Genomic DNA, 8358 nt, shown 5'->3' with positions numbered 1-8358 from the left:
AATCCAAAAAAATCGGCCACATTCTGGCCAGACGAAAACCCCCGGGCGGAAAACTTGTTGCGCGTTCATTTCTGTTTTCCAGGCATTCTACAAACTAGACCTCTTTTTGATCAACATTAGACCGAGTTTTCTGGTCTCTACTGTAAAATACGTTGACATAAATACTAGTTGCTAAGAATGCTTCTTCTGTAAGATCATCAGTAGTGCATGATACACTAGCGCAGACCTTAACCTTATCGATCCTGAAGAAAACCTTAACTTTTCTTTTCAGTTCTTATGTATTCAAAATATTGAAACCAAGAGCTTCCAAGCGACACCGATTTCATGTTAAGTAACTTAATTTATTTATTAATGGGGTCATAATGCATTAAAATGAACGTACAATTTTACTTTTAAACGCGATTCCTCAAAACGTCAATTAAAAAAAATATTCATGTTCACATTACTTTGCAATTTTTGACACATTTTATTAATATGTTCATAATTACACTAAAGTGAAATTTTTGATTTGATATATTCAAAACAATGATAGTAATGATAAGTTTAAGTCATCTTGGCGACAAATTCACATCAATTCACAGAATTTGCCAAGTTTGTTAAAACTGTCTCTTTTTAAAATGGAATTCTTTTTCAATCTCTGATTTTTGTTTCATGTGTGGTTTTGATATTCTAACCTGAATGTTTAGTGCATGAATGCGTGTAAAAATATCGACAGCGGCTGTACCACAAAAAATGACGACGATTCAAATTGCGTATGTTTCTTTATTATACACCTTTTATCAGTGGCGCACATAGGAATTTCTCAAAGGGGCGGTCCAGGATTGGAAGGTCCACCATTCCCATATATTCCAACAGGCATAAAAGCATATTCTTTCGATTTTATCGATTGTCGGGAACAAAAAAACATTTAAGAAAAGATTGTTGAATAATTACTTAACAATATTTAATAAAAATCACCATTCTAGAACAATTTATGTCCTCATACAGTTCGATTTTGTAAGGGAAGAACGGGAGAAAATGTACTGTATATATTTTTTTCATTTAATGAATTTGATGTTATTTTTGCTTGGAACTATTTTACATGCTACATACATAGAATTATAGACAATTAAAAAAACTCAAGGACCATGGGAGGGGTCTGGACCCCTTGGACCTTCCCCTTGTGTGCGCCACTGCCTTTTATGATACCTCTTCACAATTTTCTTCCTTTAACCATGACTTCTGGCACCGTGTAACATCATTTCAATTCCCAAGCACTTAGGAGATGACCCCTCCTTTCTCATGTTCTATCCTCTCGGGGAAACAAATGTCCAGAAGGATCAAAACAAGTTTCCGACATCCATTTTTCATGAGTCAAGATTTGCATGTCGGAGCGATTTTTCATTCAAGAAGCATGGAACAAATTACACTCAACTCAATTCCATGCAATTTGACGAGACTCTTTTTTATGACTTCACTGGAACAAGAGGATTTCATAAGATTCTAGATTTTGTTTTAAAATATTCGCCAATCCAATTTTAAAATTTACTTGGGTGATAAAAATCTATCAAGTTTTTTTAAATTATAAATAGTTTTATATAGTTTTATAGTGCAAATTTACCTGTTTACGAGAAAAAAAAAAAAACATAGTTTGTTGAGGCCATCACGAAACTTTCTTCTATATCCTTCTTATGAATTCTGATCCATGTATGACGGGAAAGCAATATTCCCAGCAAAAATAAAATTACGCACACAAAAACTTGACAACCTGAATTTCCGAATTACCGCAAAAGCAAAGCAAAGTGCGAAAATTGAAAATTATTTCAAAAGCCTTTCTTGAATTAATTACAAATATTTTATTTGTTAACAAACATAAGAGGGCAACAGTTAAACATTTTAAATCTGTTCCTGTGAAGGGCAACATATGGACCAAATTTTGTTTGATTCCACCAGTTACTTCTTGGGTAATAACAGTCACGCAAAACTCAAAAAACGTCTCATTGCTCCACCCCCTTGGAGGAATTCGCGCCAAAAACCAATGGGCACAAGTTCACATAGGGGCACATATGTGTACCAAATTTTGCTCGATTTCATGCAGTAGTTTTTACTGTTGAGCGGTCACAAAAAACTGGTCACACACATACGTGACACACACACGGACACATAGACAGACAGACATTTTCCAGAAATGGTCGAAATGGACTCAGCACACCTCAAAACGTTCGAATCCATCAAAATTCGAAAGTTGAAAATTTGCACGAATACAGTACTTTTTTCTATATATTAGGTAAAGAAGAAAGTAAAAATACCATGCTTTGTCTTCAATCTTTTAAGTTGAGCCGCACCATTGCTGTGGTTTCTCGTCTGGTGCGCTAATTCTACATTATCTACCAGTTTGTTTGGCTGTCTTGGCTCCTTTAAGAGGTTTTCCGCCTCCAGCTCAGTTACTTCCTATTCCGGGCTGATGAGTGCTAAAAAGCACGAAACTTCAGTCCTTGGATGGAATAACTGAGCTGGTGGTGAATTTTATGTATAAAAGTTCAGTTCATATTTCATATGATATTCCGCCGACTCTGCCATAGAAATTTCCAGCAATAAATACTCAACAATTTACCTGTAATGCTCTGTCGAATATTCGCTTGAATATTGATTAGATATTTAAATTTAACAGCATTTAGTACTGAACCAGAAAGCTCAGCATTAAATAGACTTATTCCAAATGTTCCAAAAATAACTTGTGCAAAAAAGTTTTGAATTCAAAATTCAAAGCTATTTTTATGCCTTTGACTTTTTAAAACAGGTTAAAAATCTACTACTTCATCACAAAGAGTAAACGAGCTCGATGCTTTGAAATAAGAGCATGGTAGCTATTTTAAACTTATATGCTTTCGCTCAAGTTTTAGACTTGGTAGAACCAATTTTACCCATGCCCAAGCAATCCATTAATCTCCACACCTCTCTCCGTTTCATTATACAAATCAATAGTTTATTAATTTGAAGATGTCATGGTTAAAGTCTTGAAGGGAAACTCGCTGATTTAGCATGTGATCCTGTTGATCAATGTTAATCGCAAAAGTTACCTTAAACACGGGCTACTTTGGCCCACATTTTGGATCTTTTCTCAATAATTATGTAACTATTCATATTTCAAAGCTGTGGATACCTTTTTTACGTATCTAGAGCTCTCTTAATTTAATTCTTGAATAACGATCACTTTGTTTCAAAGTATTATTGCCACTTTTAATTTTTTTTATTTATGCCAATATTACGTTTATGTTTGGGTTGCTTTGGCTAACTAACTAGAGCCAAAAAGATGCCGCGTGTTTATAGGAAAAACATTTTTTTTTGAAAGAAAAAAATGTATTTTACAAGAAGTTTGAGACACACATATTTGTTTTAAGGAAAACTAAAATTATTAAAAATGTGTGCGCATTCCTAGTTATTGTCTCAGAAAATACGGAGAACAGTCATCTTTTCACCAGTTTTGGACATTACAATAACACCATTCGTAAAGCAAAGAATCCTAAATTTTCGGTCATTAAAAATTTTTTTTTGGTGTGTTCCATACCCTCAATATTAGGCGTTCCATACCCTCCTTCTTTTCTCGCATGAACAGGCATCCCTGGATACCTGAGCTTATTCCTACAGTAACAGAATTCTGTAATCCGAAAATTTTAATAAAAATTGTAAGAAGTAGATGCAACTGGGTCAATGTTTTCTAAACCTCCTGAAACTTTTAATTCTTCTTCATCTTCCATAATAAAAGCCATGTAACTGATCCCTGAGGATTTAAGTCTGCAACGACTTTCTTAATCCGCTGCTGCAAATTTCTGGTTTTTTCTTGAGTATTTAATGTTTAGAGTTTTATTTTTAGCTTTTCTCTCTTTTCCAAATCTCCCTGACGGATTTTTTCAAGTTTTTATGCTGGCCCAAAGTAGGTCGTAATTTTTAGGTTAGGAGATACGTTGCTATTGTGAAATTTTTAAATATAAATCTTAATAGAAACTATAAGTAATTAAAACTATGCTACTACGTAATGATTCTCGAGTTGTAATATTTTGCTGTAAGTCGAAAATTATTTTTGTTATAATAAAATTATAAATTTCTTCATAGTAACATTTTAAATATTAATTGTGAACTAATATTCAGTGCAGTTATTTAGTTAATATTAAGCTTATTTGGGTTTTAAATATTTTAAACAATTCGTCAAGTACATGTGGAGCAAAGTTGGATGGTGCAAACTGGAATAGTTTACTGACAAGTTTTTCGTTTACTGACACAATCATTTACTAAAATACTTTCGTATTCATTTATTAATTCATTTACATTCCTTCATAGACAAATTCACTTATTTATTCATTCATTCGCTTATTTTTTTATTTATTCAATCTTTCAGCCACTCATTTATTTTTCGTCATTGCTTAATTTATTTAATTATCCATTTAATTTTTAATTATATTTTCATTTCTTCACTGAAACTTTTATTTGCTGATTCGCTGATTCATTTGATCAAAAATATTTTTTGTATTCAAATTGAAAATATTCCATTAGAAAAATATTTTATTTTTTACTTGCCCCATAAAAAAAGAGTGAAAAAATTCCACTTTTCTTTTGAAGACCAAAATTTAATGCCAAAAATTCAAAATTATGTCACAATAAAAGTTTTATTACAAAATACAATGTTTTTTCTTTATATACTACTAGCTTACTACCCGGCGTTGCCCGGGTGCTTATCAATGCAACATATCTTTTAAATAATTAAATGGATGAATTCTATCTAAATGACAGTAAAAACCTGCATTCACACCACTCTAGGCTCAAATTTTCAAAAGACTGTAAAAAGCACAGAAAGTTGAGCATTTGCAGAAAAAATAGCATCAAGTAAAAACGAAAAAGCATGAGGCATGTTATCGGGGTTCTGTCAACGATGTTCTTTGGTTCTGTCGTGTCCACTGGCACGTTATCTGCGGTTGAAACAGACGGGCGGTACATCCATTGCCTTAATGGCAGAGACAAATGATTGTCTTGTATATCTTGTGGGACAACCTTTTACGTGGTGCTTCGAATACGAAAACCGTTGTCTGTGTTTGAAGGTTTTGTATACTTCAAGACATTAATGCATGTTGTAGTACTCTTCACATACATTTTATTTTGGAAAAAAAAATCATGGAATGTCTTCCTAGAAAGAGTCGTGAGTAAAATTCAATGGCTTTTATCAGTTACAAATATATGCAAAATATGACACCGTTACAATATTTTCAGATATAAAAATCATCCTTAATAGCCCAAAAGCTAAACAGATAGTCCACTGTAAAGAAAATAAGGAATCCAGTCATTGTTATTAATAGTCGTTAACGTTCCGTTTCACGGATTTTCTGGCGGTGTTTTTACTTTCACGGTTTCACGTGTTAGATAGACTCATTTTATAAGTTTTTATAAGTGTTCAGGTATTCAAGCACATTCCTTAGAAAATGGTCACTTAGTAAAAATAACTTCACAAAATGTGTCTGTTTGCTCTTTCCGTGTAGATTTAGTAGCATGCCATGGTTTAAAATTGGATAAGTGTAAGTTGCATAAAAAGACGTACGTCAACTACATTTTATTTTTTATGTTTATATCAAATTTCTATTTTCGTAGGTGAAAATGACAGTTAGACATTAATATTGGTGTCTTGCAACGATTAAAAATTTGTCTTGATTAAAATTTTATTTCCAATTTTTAAAACCTCACACTTTTGCCGTAAATGTTGTACATGATAACTCAAACTGATGCAGGTAGTAAGAGCACATATTTAAGTTTGCTGCTCTAAAGTATTCCTTTGAGAATATCGAAATTTTAATTTACAGAGGCACAGTCGTAATGAGGGGTAGGAATGGTTCCACTGAATAATAGTTGATATAGATATAGTTACAGTTATTATTTTAAGTTACATTAAGCATTAAAAATGGAGTACGTGAACACGAACTTATGGAACGAACTATATAAAACCCTTAAATTGAACTGCCTTATAGAGAAAGAAATAGGCGTACACATTTTGGTCGCTATCTGCGTATTTTGTTCTTTATTTTTTTTAATTATTTGCAGGTCATGAAATTAAAAGAAAGAAAAAATCCGTCTTGTTTCAACTTACAACTGTATATTGGACATTTTTTTTGTTTATGTTTTACAAAAGCTTGTTGCACATTCTGTTCCCCATATCCGCAGCTTCAAAACGAAGGAAATGTATTTCCACGTTTAGAAACGTAATTCAAACACTAAAAAGTTAAATTATTCAAAATTTTTTAATTTGTTAATTTAACTCAAATCTTGCTCCTAAATACAATTCTTAGTCCCCGTTCCATCAGCAAAATGAAATACATTTTTGAGTGAACCCAACCTTAAGCATGCAACATAAAACTATGGGAAATAGGTAAATTTCACATGCATTTAAAGTACTTGATCGCCTGCCCTTCTGACTTATTGATCGTGATACAGAATTTAAGTCTTACTGGAGATTTTAATTTCTTGAAGTTTAAAGAATGATGTATTGCGATTAGTGGTTATACGTGAGATACAAATTGTTTCACCTTATCCCTCCACTGTGAACAGAGTTGCTTCTATAACACTGATACGTATCCATTTTTATCTTACACCATTTTTTCAATGACGGTTGAATTACTTAGTGGTAGTTACAAACACGAATATTTTTCGATTGTTTACAATAAAAGTTATCGAATTGAGAGTCTTGGAAACAGAGTTTTGCTCAATTAATTTTACGATGAAGACTAAAAAGAAAAAACTTTATAATGTGGTCATTATGCCCATTTCAATAGCAATCTCTTTGTGTCAAAAGTTGCATCATACCCGTTAAATGGTTTAAAATTATTGCTAGTCAGCGAAGATGCTCCATCAGGTGTACTATTGCTTCGAGCGTTAAAGTAGCATAAAATTTTAAACGATTAAGAAATTTGTTTACATAAAAATAGAGACATTTTATGCATTTAAAAGTTTAAATTTAAATTAATATTTCTTTGAATTTTTCAAACTTTAAACTTTTACCCTTTCAAAACTATTAATTCCGCCGTATTACATTTCCGTGAGGTTTTGGGTCTAAAGGTGCACAGTCTTTTATTTCACCACACATTAGCAATCCTAGTATGGTAGTTTATGTACATGTAATGAACCCCATGACTATCCCCCTCCCCCTTGAAAGATAAATTCAATCTACACTACTATGCACAAAAACGATTATTTTGCAATTCATTAGTCTTATTAGTACTTTTACCCCTTTTTTTTTGATAACCTGGAGCGATTTCGGTGAAACTTAGGTGAACCGAATTAGGTAAATCATGGAACAGTATAAATAACATATACATATTGATTTGTTTAAGGATAATACAATATTAAATTAAATTTCCGTTGCAAGGATGTCGTTTTAGTATAAGTTTAGTATTCTAATGCTAAAACTGTTGAAGATTGTACTTCGATAATTTAATCATTTTTAATACCTATCTCATTTTGGTATTTTTTGTGCTGGTTATGAAGAAAATACAGATCAAAATTTCGTCAATTGTTACGGTATTATTACTTGAAAACTTATTTGCGAAATGCGAAAGCAAATTGAAGAAGAACCGACGGTGATTTCAATGCATCCCTATTTCTTTTCAGGGTGCAATTTAAGAACTACTGAAAAACAGTATTTCTTTTCCGTTCGACTTTCTTGCCAAACATACATTAACGGCCATGGTTGAGGATACTTTTTGTGTTGATTGCATTTAAAATATTTCCTGGTGGTTATATGTTGCTAACCATTTTCATTTGCTTTGAACCAAGGTTCACAAATTTAACGATTACAGTTAAACTTTGAAGAGACTTCATCTAGGGCAGTTTTTTACCGGCTTTTCATGTAGACAAAATTCATAACTATACAAAAATTCGATCGTACAGAAAAGAGCAATTTTATGACTCAAAATATGAAATTAGACCTCTTTGGTTGTTTTTAAAATTCCAAAAACCCGCCTATATGAATTCCTGGGCAACAATTTACCTTTGTGCCAAATTTGGAAGAAATCCGACGAAAACTGTGGATTTGTATAAGGAACATACACACATACCCACAAACATACATCCATTTATATATATATAGATAGTTGTGTACTTAAGTTTGTATGTCAGCTTCCATCCAATATGGCGGATCAAAGATGGCCGCCTAGTACTTTTTTCCTTTCTCATAACTCGATCGAAAATGAAGATTTTTCCGTTCTAAAAAAATATGCATGCTCTAAAAGTAATAGTTTCAATCAGTGGTTGGAAAAACTACATTTTTTTTGTAGCGAACTACAACTACAACTACTTTAACACAAATGTAGTTAACTACAACTACAACTACTTTTTTCAAAA

This window comes from Uloborus diversus, chromosome 4 (assembly GCF_026930045.1).
Source record: "Uloborus diversus isolate 005 chromosome 4, Udiv.v.3.1, whole genome shotgun sequence".
NCBI classification, from domain to species: Eukaryota; Metazoa; Arthropoda; class Arachnida; order Araneae; family Uloboridae; genus Uloborus; species Uloborus diversus.
The sequence above is the reverse complement of the archived record's forward strand: the minus strand, read 5'-3'. Positions refer to the sequence as shown.